Source organism: Mirounga leonina, unplaced genomic scaffold, assembly GCF_011800145.1.
Source record: "Mirounga leonina isolate KUSES-001 unplaced genomic scaffold, KU_Mleo_1.0 Mir_93, whole genome shotgun sequence".
Taxonomy (NCBI): domain Eukaryota; kingdom Metazoa; phylum Chordata; class Mammalia; order Carnivora; family Phocidae; genus Mirounga; species Mirounga leonina.
Genome location: NW_023270854.1, coordinates 37299610 through 37314873, shown reverse-complemented (window position 1 = coordinate 37314873; position 15264 = coordinate 37299610). Strand labels below are relative to the sequence as shown.

General features: G+C 38.3%; 1 protein-coding gene across 2 annotated transcripts in view; it reads left to right on the top strand.

Annotated features, from left to right (window-relative positions):
• Window positions 1-15264, top strand: part of DTNA (dystrobrevin alpha) — a 342111-nt gene that overhangs the window by 73040 nt on the left and 253807 nt on the right. The window lies entirely within an intron of this gene.

Here is a 15264-nt window from a genome sequence, read left to right as displayed (position 1 = left end):
GATTTTAGCAGCACTTTCAAAGATGAAATAGGTGTCCCTAAAAATACTGTTTTCCTAACATCCTTAAAAAGAAATTGAGATGAAATTTGAAATACTATCATTGGGATCTTTAGGAATATTATACAAGTACTCGGTGCTGAAACCACTGCCCTCTAGGGATATATTTGCATGTTTTCTAAAACACATACTGTGGTAAAAGATTATACTATTTAGTGTTTTGAAATATTGACAAAGGAACTTGCTTTTTCTTCTAAATATGGTATTTGCTGCCTTCCCAGTATTATAGCTGAGTCTACCAGAGTAATGGCTTTCTTACAATGCCACTGAAATCTGTAAGGGCTTTGATTTCATCACAAATTAATGATTTAACCATATAGAAAAGAATCCAATTTTAGTGTACCTCATAACTGATAGAAAAATATTAAAACTTTGCCACACAATGTTATTATATTAGAGGAAAAACTTGTAAGTGGATGCTTATAGAATATCATGACTTATAATCCTTCTTATATTGGCAAATTTGGGGCATATTGTAATTTTTATTTAGCAGTAAATTTCATTTTTGCAACTACTTTTATCTATTTGTGCAGGAGAAAATTTAGAATGCTATATCAGGACAACTATTCAATTATAGCCAACTTAAATGAAAAGTTAATTGTGTGTATTTTTTCTTTCTATTCTCCAAATTATCATTATTTGTATTTTAAGGTGTTAATATCACTTCCTTTTTTTTCCATATACTAGGGCTCTGGTAAAGTTATATGGCTATATTTATGGTGTTTTCTGTAAAACCAGTTTGAAACTATTAACTATTATGCCAGAGGTGTAGGACACTGATTTATTCAACAACTGTTTCTTAAAATAAAAAACTATCACAACAGTAGTTTTGCTAAAACTTTTTTAAAAGTATACACACAAGCATGCACACACATACACACACACCCCAAACACCTCTAATTGAATAAAAGAAAGTAAACCATGTCCATAATTTAATATGTATTACTTTCCACTGAGGTTGCCTTAAATCTACTAAAATGTGGAGATGCTAAGCTACATTCAGGAAATATGAAGAAAAAAAAAAGCCTTCCCTGTTCTTCAAATATGGGTTATAGTTATTCAGGAATCCCAAACTAGCCAAAGGTTGGTATAATCATTCCACCTCATGCTATTCTTAAACTTCATCATCAGTCAGAAGTTAATAATAGATATATTATGCCAGCATCTTCCTCCTTGTCTTTCTTCACCATTGCATTCTATTTCTCCTCACCTTATTAATAACAGTATTAGAAGGAGGGAACTGGATAATGAGGGAAAAGACTTCCTTCTTGAGAGTAATAGGGACTCTGACCTGAAGACCAGTTAGGGCAATGAAATCTCAAAGTGTAGTCCCCATGTGTTGGCATCAGGATCACCAGGGGCTTGTTAAAAATACAAATGTCTAACTCAGAGGGTGGGGCCCAGCAAATCTGTATTTTAACAAGCCTCCAGGGTATTGTGAAGCACACCAACTTTCAAGACCACTGATTTAGAGAAGAGTTACCATGACAGTCACTCATTTGAGAGTGCATGGAAAATTCTATAGTATCTTTGAAGATCTTCCCCAAATTTACTGGTTAAATGCAGGAAAAATTGATGTAGTGAGGTACATATTCCAAATTAAGAAACTATATCGTCAAGGGGTGCCTGGGTGGCTCAGTCGGTTGGGAGGCTGCCTTCAGCTCAGGTCATGATCCCAGGGTCCTAGGATCTGGTCCTGCATCGGGCTCCCTGCTTGGCGGGGAGCCTGCTTCTCCCTCTCCCTCTGCCTGCCTCTCTGCCTACTTGTGCTCTCTATCTCTCTGTCAAATAAATAAATAAAAAATCTTAAAAAAAAAAAAAAAAGAAACTATACTGTCAAACAGTTGTGACTATGGGGCATTTACCTCATGAGTTACAACCTGAAGTATGAGACCTCCGAAGACTGAGGGGTTGCACTGGATTGAATAGTACCCCAAATTCCTGTGCATCTGGAAGTCAGCATATGACCTTCTTTGGAAATAGGGTCTTTGCAAATGTAATTAAGATGAGGTCGTAGTGAATTAGGGTGGGCCCTTGTCCAGTTCCTGGTATCGCAATACTGAGGGCATGTCAAGAGACACTACAGAAGAGGTTGTGTGAAGATGAGGGCAGACTGGAGTTTTGCTTCCTCAAACCAGGGAATACCAAGGATTGGTGGCAGACACCTTTGCTGGGAAAGAGACATGGATCGAGCCTCCAGTAGGAGCCAACCCTGCTGACCTTGACTGAGAACTTTAGGCCTCCTGAGCTATGCTAGAATAAATGTCTGTCATTTCAAGCCAACCAGCTTTTGCTCAATTGTCATGGCAGCCATGGAAAACTAATGCAGGGGACTTATTGTATGGGCTTAAATTTTATGCATATTCTTTGACTTACTCTTGGTCCATAAGCAGCTTCTTATGAATAGGCTCTGTAAAGAAGGCTGCCGGCCCCTTCCCCCTCTCCTCCTCTGCCCATCCCCCCATCCTTTCAAAGGATCTTTGAAGAGTCTATCTTTAGTTGTGAAAGTCATGGTCTTATTTATCATTGAAGAAAAAAAAAAAAAACTCTCCTAGAAGAATATTAAATGTAAAACCCTTTCATTCGTGTATTTTTAGTTAGAAATTATGCCTATTATCTCCCATCCATCTGTCTTTCAGTAAAATTTTCGATTGACGTGGATTATGCTCTTTAAGCTGCTTTATACTCATTTGTTCAAATACATACCAAGCCTTTTAATTGGACCATTTTATATGCAAATAACTAATACTATTAAGTGTATCTGTGTCTCCTTCTGTTGCTGTTTAGTTGTGTCATAAATGCAGTGACCCTCCACAAACAGGGTTAATCAGAATAGTGTGCGGGTGCAGTGTGTGTGCCTGTGACGTCTGCCAGCTGTAGATCTGAGATACAGAAAGAATAGACATTTACCAAGCAGAGCTCTTTGTGTCTTAAAAACAAAACACACATAATTATGAATGATATATTTAGGGAAGTCTGCTTTAAGGAAATGGATTTGCATTCACTGTACCTTATGTGAACATGCTGTGTTTTTTTCCTCAAATGACTTAGCGAAGCATCTAGATTTTAATATACAAATATATATATTAAAGAGTCAGAAAAATTGAAAGGAATATTTAACAATAAGACAACTTCGATAAAGTAATTTAAATGACCTAAAAAATCCATCTTTTGAAAATACTTGTGAAATGTAATATTTTTAAAAGCACAAAGTGCGTAAGAACACGATTTTTCCTGGGCTTTCTTCCATGTTTTGTTTCTACAGCTCTCATTTCTGAGCCTGTTAATTTTCAAGTTTCCCCTAAAACTTTTAATATCCTCAGTCAATTTATCAACATGGCTTTCTAGTATTCTCCGTTATGCTTTTGAGCTAACGGAGATCTCAGAGATATTTGTGAGATGGTTCCCTCCTCACAATAAGATCAGTTCCACATTTTAACATAACAGTAGTACTGCAATTTGAATTCCATGCTAAGGAGGTTGGAGTTTACTTTTAAAAATCAGCGTAGGTGATAAATATTTTTGTGTAAAGGAATAGTTTATGAAATGTTATGCTGAATCCGAAAGTATTCAGCAAGACTATTTAGAGGAGAAGATCAATCTTTATTACATGTAGATTGATGCTATTTCTATACTAACCAGTCAAACAAACAAAAAATCCTTTGCTTCATTCTTGCAACATATCTACTGCATACAAAGTATTAGGTGTTAGCTATAGAGAAGGAATTCAGTCCTACTTTTAAGGAGTAGTATTCTAACAGGGAAGAGGGACAGTAACCAGATAATTATAAATCAGGGTACTGTATCCATTTCCTAGGGCTACTGTTACAAATTACCATAAACTTAGTGGCTCGAAACAAGAGAAATGTATTCTCTCCTAGAAGGCTAGAAGTCTAAAATCAAATCCCTGCAGGGCCACCTCCCTCTGAAGGCTCTAGGGGTGGATCCTTCCTTGCCTCTTCCAGCTCCTGGTGGCTCCAGGCATTCCTTGGCTTGTGGCTGCATCACTCCCGTCTCCTTCCATATTCATTATGTGTCTGTCTTCTCCTCTCTTGTCTCTTAGAAGGACATATGTCATTGGATTTCAGACCCTAATCCAGGATGATCTCATCTCAAAATCTTTAACTTAATTACATCTGCAAAGGCCCTTTTCCCAAATAACATTACATTCACAGGTTCTGGGTAGACATCTTTGGAAGGCCACCATTCAACTCACTACAATACCCAGAGGAAGTGACTCCATTGCAGAACAGATTTGAAGAGAGAGGGAAGATACATGTGGGTTCTCTTTTGGGCATGGATGGTGTGTCTTTTACCCTTTTAGCGCACAATGCCTGGCATGTAGCAAGACTGTGAAATTATTAATGAAATACACTCATGATAGTGTTCAGTAGGCAAGTAGACATACAAGTCTAGAGGTCAGGAGAAAGATCTGGGTTAGACAGAGGAATGGATAAGAGTACCAAAAGAAGCTGTGTGAGAACAGAGAAAAATAAAGCAAGGACCAAGAGATAGCCCATGACTGAGGAACCGGTTTTGGAAAAGACTGAGAAGGAATTGCTAGAAAAACAGGAGGGGAAACCAGGAGAGAGGGGTGGCATAGGAGACAACAAAGGAAAGAATCTTTAAAAAGAAGAAGAAAAAAAAAGATGTCAGGTGACATTAAGCTGATTAATTAAGTAATGTAAAGCCTGGATTTGGGAACTTTGATTTAAGCAATTTTGGAAGTTGGGATGACAGTTTTCAGTGGATTAAAAATGGCAGAAGCTTTGACATTTTTTAAAATGTCCTAAAGGACAATAAAACTAAACCAGTACATAGGCTTCCCTCCGTAACGCCCTCTATACATGTTTCAGAAAAGGGGCTGTGAAAAAATTCTGTGCACGGATACATGCCCATGACCTCTCTCCTTTGATCCCAGAGACAGACCATGCAAGTTGTTATGGATCATTAGAGCCGCTGTGCTGGTGTCTTCCATTTGTTAACCTCTCTGCTCATTGCTGGACATCTTATCACATTCACAGTGGGAGAATGCAGTTTCCAAACTGAGATTCTGACTCTGATCTTCCATGTAAAAGAATGTTCTTCAGGCATCCCACTGAATCCACTATAAAACATCAGTCGGGCATACATAACAAGGACTCAGAGATCTTCCTGATGAGTAGTGAGAAATATATGCACAATAGAAGGACCCTGCAGTGTTTTTTTTTTTAATTTTTTTTTTTTTTTAAGATTTCATTTATTTGAGAGAGAGAGAATGAGAGACAGAGAGCATGAGAGGGGGAGGGTCAGAGGGAGAAGCAGACTCCCCGCCGAGCAGGGAGCCCGGTGCGGGACTCGATCCGGGGACTCCAGGATCATGACCTGAGCCGAAGGCAGTCGCTTAACCAACTGAGCCACCCAGGTGCCCGAGGACCCTGCAGTTTTATATGCTAGAGATTTAAAACCACCTATACTTTGATGCCAGCATCAGCTTTTTCCTTTACAATGACATCTGCTGTTAAATGAAGTTAGTTTTTTTAAGTTAGTAACTGAAATACCCTGATGGCTGTAATCTTATCTGTTGGAAGGACACTGAGCAAACTCTTCCGTGGCATATGGTCAACATTCCACAAACTTGGCCTTTTCAATTCACTGAAAATTAAAATTATTCCATTGAAATTAAGGAATGGTTGAACATTGTGGTTTCTTTGTGTAACTTAGTGTCCCACACACATTCTTTTTTTAAAAAAGATTTTTATTTATTTATTTGAGAGAATGGGTGCACATGAGTGGGGGAGGGGCAGAGGGAGAAGGAGAAGCAGGCTCCCCGCTGAGCAGGAGCCTGACATGGGTCTCGATCCCAGGACCCTGAGATTAGGACCTGACTTGAAGGCAGAAGCTTAACCCACTGAGCCACCCACGTGCCCCGCCCCCACACCATTCTTGAAGTAATAACAATAGAAACTATATTCTGGTTCATTTGTGTCAACTAATTAAAAACAATTTTTTTAAGGAGAGTAAGTTTGGACATTTTGGAGGTTCTTATTTTAAATGGTAACTATCATTTTGAATTATTTTCTCTACTTTATGAACAGTTTATGGCAGGTATGTTCACTTCAAAAACTCAAAATGGATTTGCCATTACTTAGCTTGACAAACAGAGCCTTAAAGTCAGGGAAAACAAAAGAACTTACTTAAAATGAACTCTGTTGACATATTTTTGGGTAGAATATGTAAGAATTTGGATGTGATCCTTATGGGAATTATTTAAAATTTTGGGGGTTTTTTTTGTTTTTTGTTTTGGTTTTTTTGTTTTTTTTTTTAAAGATTTTTATTTATTTATTTGACAGAGAGAGAGATAGCAAGAGCAGGAACACAAGCAGGGGGAGTGGGAGAGGGAGAAGCAGGCTTCCTGCTGAGCAGGGAGCCCGATCTCAGCAGGACCCTGGGATCATGACCTGAGCCGAAGGCAGACGCTTAATGACTGAGCCACCCAGGTGCCCTAAAATTTTGTTTTATAAAGATTTCATGTTAGACTTTATAAAACAGAATTAGAAAGTATATAGGTCAATAAGAAATTATTAAGTTAGAACATGTACAAAGTCTACTTATGCTATTTTATTATGCTATCCTATAATAACTGATATACACTAAAACCTATAAATTTGGGATTTATATCAATAGGTCAATAGCGAAAAATAGCCTTTATCTTAACCTTTATTATTCTATTTCAATATAAAATTCAGTTAAGACATGATTTTAAGGATTCTTCAGCAGAGCATAGAATAATCCAGCAGTATATTTTCTACTCTCTTAGAATTTATATTCACAAACTACATACATGTGTCTAATTAGACTTTAATAAGCTTTTCACCCAAGAGAGAATTCTGATCTCTGTAAAGCTTTTATCCTTGCCCTACTTATAATGTCACTATCAAGTTCTTTATTCTGCAGGTTTATTTTTTTTGAAAAGATACAATTATATGTTATTTTCCTGCATGCTATAATTATGCAGTTTTCTTTACATGAATGTTGCTTTCTGGAGAAAATGCTCTTTGAAATGTTAGGAAAGTAAAAACTGTTGTTTCTATAGAAATAAGAATATTCTATATGAGCAGTAGATTGCAAAGTGAGGCACCTTCAACATGAATCTGTCTTTGTTGTTCACACGGAATGAAGGGTAATTTTACCAAAATAAGGCCAAGGAAAATGAAATATGGGATTTCATAGTTTATCAGAAGTCAGACATTTTTACTGCCAATAATTCAGCACAGTGTAGCCTCAAGCCATACTCTACACGTGGGAGGTACGTGTGTGTGCACATTCACACAGTGCTATGATTTGTCAAGGCAACCTGTCATTACAAATGTGAGAGAGACAGAGAATTCCTCTGGCATTTGGTTGTAAATGATGTTATTTTATAAAGAAAAGGACATTCAGGGTCTTAGGTTAAGTAACACTTTAGTGCTTCTGTTTAGGGCTCCTCTCATTCCCCCCAAATTTCCCATGTGCCACTCATCTTCCCTTCGCCTTCAAATTTCCTTTCTTCCTTCTCTTCTGTCCTTTCATTTTCCCTACTTCTTTCTGTAATTTTAAATTTCTCCATGCATTATCATAAAGGCTTTCATTTACTATTTTCAAAGTTTTAAAGTTTATCCCCGAAACAATCACCATTCATCAAGTGCTAATTCATTACTCAGTGATGTTCATAACTGTCAGTCGAGCCTCCTGACTGGCCGGAGAAAACTCGTGTCACTCTTCTGAGTCCACGTCCTCTCCAGTACAGAACTTTGATCCTTCATGTTAATTCCAGCCATGAAAAGCCACGTACAATGCACCACTTTCCCTTGGAAGAGCCCGACAGGATCTGACCTCATTGAATCTAGCCCACTGGGAGATTATGTCATGTTCATGAATGTACACACAAACAGTCATGTATGTAGACGTGTGTTAGTTTGTGAAGACATGAGCACAACTCAAGGGAAAGCAGAGAAGAAGCTGTACCTGTGAGAGAGGAGATGATTATTGGACTACACTCACAGAGGAATGCTGGAGAAGGATCTGCAGCAAAAGTGAAAGATTGGTCATAGGAAAGAAAGGGAGTACTTGTCTTTGGAAACAGGAAAGGAGTGACCCAATAAAGAAAAGGGGAACCTTTCGGGTAGATGGAAAGGGAGTTAGAAGAAATCATGTTGGATGGCATCTATTTGAAGTCAAGGATGGGACTTCAGTTTTGAGAAGAATAGGAAGATACATCTGATTCAAGTGCATACCTTATTTGTCAGGGTTTTCCAGAGAAACTAAACCAATATAGGATGTGTATACATACATAGAGAGATTTTTTTTAAGGAATCAGCTCACAGGATTATGGAGACTGACAAGTGCAAAATTTGCTGGGTGGGTTAGTAGGCTCGAGACTCAGGAAGAATGGATATTGCAATTCAAGTCCAAAGGTTGTCTCCTGTTCATGGAAGGTCCGTCTTTATTCTATGAAGGCCTTCAGCTGATTAGAGGAGCCTCACCCACATTCTCAAGGACAATCTGCTTTATTCAGAGTCTGCCAATTTAAATGTAAATCTTGTTCACAAAAAAAAAAAAAAAAAAAAATCTTCATAGAAATATCTAAAATAACACTTGACCAAAGATCTGGGCACTGTGGCCCAGTCAAGTTGACATATAAAATTCACCATCACACATATGTTGCCTCCTCTGCCTAACTCCATGTTCTTCAAGAATCAGTTCTCCCATCTTCTCAGAAAGCCTTCTCGTATGTTCATCCTCAGGTGGGAGTTTACATCCCCGAACTAAAGTCCCAGACCATACTTTTTTAATGCCTCCCACTGGAACCTAGTTCCTGAGCATGGGGATTTTTTTCCACTTCTGTATCTTCAGTATCTCAGATGTCACCAGCTATATCTTAAGCACTGAATAAAAGGTTGACAAATATCTTTCAGTTTTACTACATTGTGAACTCATTGAAAACAGGGACAGTCTTAAAATACATTTTATACCCAATATCTAGCACAGATTAAGGGCTCAACAAATGCTCATTGAAGGAATCAATGGATAAGTCACTTACCAAATGTTTACTGTATTTTTCCTTGTCTCTGATTACTTGGATTTTATTCCAATATTGAAAAGCATTTTTCTGGAGAATTCTGAAGAATTTACACAGACTTGCATTGCATTGCATTATACTAGCAGCTAGGATTACAGGTCAGAAACTGCTGGTGTAGGAATCAGACATCAACAATTTTTAAAGTCCTGTAGGTGATCCCAGTGGTTGGGAATCCCTGTACTACATACAGTTAAACGAGGGAAGATGTTCAGGAAGGTTAAGAATAGACAGAGCCTCTGTGGAAGGCAAGGCCATATGGGGACAACAGGAAAGAGGCTTTGAGCAGGCTCCGGAGGAAGAGTGAAGGACACCCACAGAGAAGAGAGGAGTACTGAAGAGAAAGTTATGGGGTGTTTCATAAACACTCTGAATACTGACCATGCACCAGGCACCATGCTAAGTGCTTTCCATGGATTGCCCCTTGCCTTAACAGTGCTGCAAGGTATACTATGTTATGTTCTTTTTCCAGATGAGGAAATTGAGGTTTATATAATTTAATTAAGTTCCCTGATACCTTCCATCAAGTGAACAGAACAGCAACATTTCAAGCCTATGATTATCTAACTGCAATGTTTATGTTCTCTCCACCACACCAGGGGTCCTCAACCCTAACTGCACAGTGGAAGCACCCAAATTTATGCCCCACTTAAGATCTGTTATAGGAGGATCTCTGGGTAAGAGGGCAAGCACCTATATTTTATTTTAAATCCACTATGTTTTTAAAGTACTGCCACATAGAAAACCACTACCACCAACACCATAGATTCTCCTTTGTCTTGCCAACCTTCACACTGTGGGCTCAAAGGTGCTTTCATCCAGAAACAGAGACTTGACTCAATCAGTTTATAAATGGCCTGCCCCCAATTCAGATAAGGGAGCCTGAATGGTTACACATTTACCAGGTAATTCAAGATGCTCTTAATAGGTGTCCACTTTGATGTTAACAAGAGTTTTATCCCCTTGTTACTTTGAGTTAATAAAAGAATTACACCATGCCGAGTCTCTGACTTTCCACAAAGGGTCCTGCTCAGTGCCACTCTGCCTTTGTGTGTTTTATAACACAACTAATGCTTTATACATCCTACCTCATTCCAAAAATAGTTAGGTAATGCTGGGTGCCACATGCACACACACACACACATACACACACGCACGCACCACAAATGAATCAGGCCATGGTAAATGTCACGAAGCAATTGTTAAGTTTAATATCAGATTTTCTTCTATTTATTTTGGGAACACCCATCTCATTTTTCTTTGTATTATAAAAGCTTACAGCTAATGTCCATGATCCCTAACTTCATGTGAAATAAAACGTATTTGTGCAAGCTCCTGAAATCATATCAAAATTCAGTCAGGTATATATGCAGAACACTAACCTGATAAATTTATTATCAATCCCAGTAAGAAAGATTAGGGAGCAAAAACTATTTTTGATAATATAGAGCAGATATTTATTATAATATCAGTTTTTGATAATATAGTGCAGAAGTTCTCTACCCTGGCTTCACATTAGAATCTAGGGGGAATTTTTAAGCAAAAAGATGCTCAGAACCCACCCCCAGAGATTGACTAGACTGATAGAATTGGTCCACTTTGGCCCGGATCTTGTTATTATGAAAGCTCTCTAGGTGATTAAAATCTGCTGTTTTTCTTACTTTCCCCAGACCTTCCACTGTTGTAAAAGATGGGCATAAATGAGAATATTCTGATTCACGTAATAATTCTCAATGATGATGATGATGATGATGATAGGAACTCTAATTGAATTTGCTATGTGCTAAGCAACTTTTCCAAGTGTTTTACATATAATAACTCATTCAGTACACACAATAGCTATTTTATGAGAGAAATATTATTATCATCTTTTTGCAGGTGAAAACCAGGTATAGAGAGATTAAGTAACTCAGTGTGGGACTTGGCAGAGGTAGAATGTGAATTCAGAGTCTGCTCTAGCACCCCATACTCTTACAGCCTCAAGTGAGATTATGAAATAACTTAGAATATGTCACCCTATCTCTCCCTCTCATCAGGTTCTCTTTCCTCCTTTTTGATTTTTTTCAGGGTCTAACCTGGTGCAGATTCACCCATTATTAGGTGATAAGGAAAAGAAGATTTCTCCCCACTGATCTAAGTCCCCACACCCATAGTATTTGCCTTGCAATAGAACAGCACCAAGTCTTCAAGATCCAAGGAATTACTGCTAGGTGTTTAATCTGTTTTGAAAAAGGAAACCTCTTTATTTCTCAAGACAAGGGAAAAATTTAGAGTTTTAGAATCAGGCAGATAATATGATCAGATGTATGTACCTTTATTTATTAATCCTAAAAACCTGAGTAATTTAATCTGATACTCAGTTTCTTCATCTGTTAAATGGAACTAATAATGCCTAAATGATAGCATGTCAAGGATTAGACAGAATAGCATACATAAAGTCCTCTGCACATAGTAGGCACCCTAACACACATGGGTTGCCTTCCCTTTGACTCTGTTCTCATTCCACATATACAATTAGCTTTGCACCTAGCAGCTTTTGCTCAGCTTCTACATTTCTGCTTTCCTTTACTCCTTTAGCCTCTGTGTTGAGAAGGCTGTATGGGGCAGCCAAAGCTGTGCATGAAAGAGGTCTGCCAGGTAAAGTGGTAGCTACCTATAGAAGTTTAGGGCTCTGATTAAACATATCAGGAACAGAAATGTCTCGTAAAACCTTATAACCACCACTCCTCCACTCCCAATCCACCTAAATGCCTAAATTTCCCACCTTCAAATATCACTGAGGAACTGCTAGAAGATAGATTAGATAGATTGGGATTAGACAGATTCCAATGTATCCTTCAATGACTGTACTGTATTTTTCTTGTAATATCAACCATCACCTCATCTGGTTCTGGATAGATTTCTTACATTTGTCTACATGTCTTACATTTGTCTAAAGAAGGCATAGGTCACCTTATTCTGTTTACACATGACTGCCTGTTGGCACTCACGTGTGCCATCCCACGAATGTGCGTGATGAGAGCAGGCAAAGGACAAAGAAGGCAGATTCATTTTTTTAAACAAATAAATTCTTACTTGAGCACACTTCCACTATAGTCTTAAACTATAGAAAAGAAAGTTTTTGGCAAACTGAAAAAGCCTTTAAAGTTTCAAGTGTGCCCAGTTGCTCTACTGTTCAGGAAAAAATGCTTGTTTTTCTTCATGCTATGGTGGTCTGGTTAATCAATTCATACTTCTACTACTTAAAGAGTACAATAAAATGGAAGTCATTCTTGTCCGTAATTATCTGACTCTTCAAGGGGCATGGCTGGTACTTCTACGTGCCATGGAGTATTTCTCCTCTCTCTCAACTCTTTCCTCCCTGTATAGTTAACTTCCTATGAGGTTTATTTCATTTTCTTGATACAGTTCCGTTGTTGGTTTCTGGTCAAGCATTTACCCTCATTTTCAATCTTTGCATTTTCTGATTCTAAAGATGCACAATGGCTTTGAAGAGTATTAACATAATATGTAAGCTTTTATCTTCCCTAGCTAAAATGCTACATATATGATTAATTTTTTCAAAAGTTTTAAGGAAGCATTTGCTTGAGGGCATACTTGTGTCCTCAAAGCTTCCCATCTAAGTGGCCTCTAAGATCTGACCCTTTTATTATATCCAGCTCCTAGTGGCCGCCATCTATGTCATCTCCAAGGGTAGTAAACAAATCTATCATCATCAACAAGCATTCAGACTCTGGATCTGACAATCCTTCTTATGTAGAGATTTTTCCAAACATACCTTTGCATTTCCACCTTTTTACCCCTCCTGTCCATTGAGTTCACTCATTCTTTCCATCCCTTCCTTTCATATGAAAGTAGATTTAAACTTTCCTAAAGATTGGAAATTTTATCAAAACTTTTCTTCAACAATATCTACAGTTATGTTTTACTCTTCTGCCATAAATTTTAAGATCATTATGGTTTAAGTCACTTGGGATTAGATAGATTCCAATGTATCCTTCAATGACTGTACTATATTTTTCTTGTAATATCAACCATCACCTCATCTGGTTCTGGATAGATTTCTTCCCTTCACTTTTTTTCTAGCAAGTCTATTTTAATCTCGAAAAGTGAGACCTGTTCCGTTTTAAAATATCTACCTTCATACTCAGCATTTCATGTACCTTTGTTTTAAACCTGGCCTCCAACAAAGAGGTGTCCAGTGCCTCATACTCATTCTTAAAATGCCAGATCCTGTCATAAATTTTAACTTTTTCTTTCATCTAGGACAGAAAATTCTGGAAAACACTCACCTCTTCAAATATGTCTTCTGCCCATTCTCTCTTTCATAGCCTTCTGGGACATTCAATTATACATACGTTAGACGATCGATATTGTGTTGCAATCACAGATTTTCTGTTCTATTTTCTTTACTCTTTTTTTCCCTTTGTGTTTCAATTTGGATGATTTTATTGACCTGTCTTAAATTTTACTGATCCTCTCTTCTGCTGGGTTCAGTCTACTATTCAACCCACTAAATGAATCTTGTGTTTATGGTACCATAATTTTCATTTTTATCATTTCCATTTGGTTCTCTCTCTCTTTTTTTATAAAGATTTATTTATTTGAGAAAGAGAGAGAGAGCAGGGAAAGGGGCAGAGAGAGAGCGAGACAAGCAGACTCCCTGCTGAGCGGGGAGCCTGACTAGGAGCTTGATCCCAGGAGCCTGAGACCATGACCTGAGCTGAAATAAGAGTCAGATGCTCAACCAACTGAGCCACCCAGGCGCCCCTCCATTTAGTTCTTTCTTACTGTACCTATATCTCTGCTGAAATTCCCCAACTGTTAATGCATGCTCCCTACTTTTCCCATTATATATTTTAACATATTTATTAGCTTTCCTTTTAATCTTTGTCTGCTAAATTCAACATCTGGGCCATCTGTAGGTCTGCTTCTGTTGCTTGTTTTTTGTTTTTATTAGGGGGGCACATTTTTCTGCTTCTTCACATGTTCTATAATTTTTTTATTGTATATCAGCCTTCACGGTTTTCATAGCAGTAAATAATATTTATTCCCAGAAAAGGGCTCATTCCTTCCTCAGTCAGTCCATTAATGTATGGAGAAGGAGGTGCAAAAGGGGAATGAAATAATCTAATATGTATACTAGATCTGAACCCAGCTTTACTATTGCTTTAGTTAAATTCAGCTCACCATTGACTTTAGATAAATTGAGGGAGGAAATAGGACTTTCCCTTTAGCTAGACTGAACTTGGAAATGCTCCAGAGATGTCTTCATGCCTAGCCTAACAGCCAACATTTATGAACCACAGGAAATCTCTCCCTCTTTCACACTCCAGTCCCCAACTGTCCAGATCTAAAGACTTCTCTCTCCACCATGTTGCCCTGACCTCCAGCCATTGGAGAGCTCCTGCAGTGAATGGAATGAAGATTTTTTTTTTTTCAAGATTTTTATTTATTTGTCAGAGAGAGAGAGAGAGCACAAGCAGGGGGAGCAGCAGAGGGAGAGGGAGAAGCAGGCTCCTCACTGAGCAAGGAGCCCGATGTGGGACTCGATCCCAGGACCCTGAGATCATGACCTTAGCCGAAGGCAGACACTTAACGACTGAACCACCCAGGCGTCCCTGAAGATTTTTTTGACAAAGTAGATCTTTGTCAGCTCTTCTGCCCTGCCCTAGCCTGTCTCAACTACACTCAGTGAAAGCCTACAGGAAATAGTTGTCAGGCAAATACAGATACTTTCTGTGGTTGGGCTGCCTCAAAATTCTAATCTATGATACCAGCCCACTTGAAGCTGTTAAAAGTTTGTTAACAGTTGGGCTGGTTATTCTTACACTATCCTCAACTTCCCCCCAGGGGCTGAGGGTGCTCCTCTTCTCACTGTGTCCCTAGGAGTGATAAAAACTATAGAATTCTTCTATCCAAGGAAAGGTTAATCCCATTTTGGAAGTTAATTTATCCAGGTTTCTTTGGGTTTTCAACTCTTTGGTGGGTTATTTCATACCCACTGCATCCACCTCCCCACAAAAAAATCATCCTTCCACCATTCCTAAGTATTTAAGGCATGCATACCAGAGGTAGGTCCACCTTGAAAAGACAGACCTGGAAGCAGT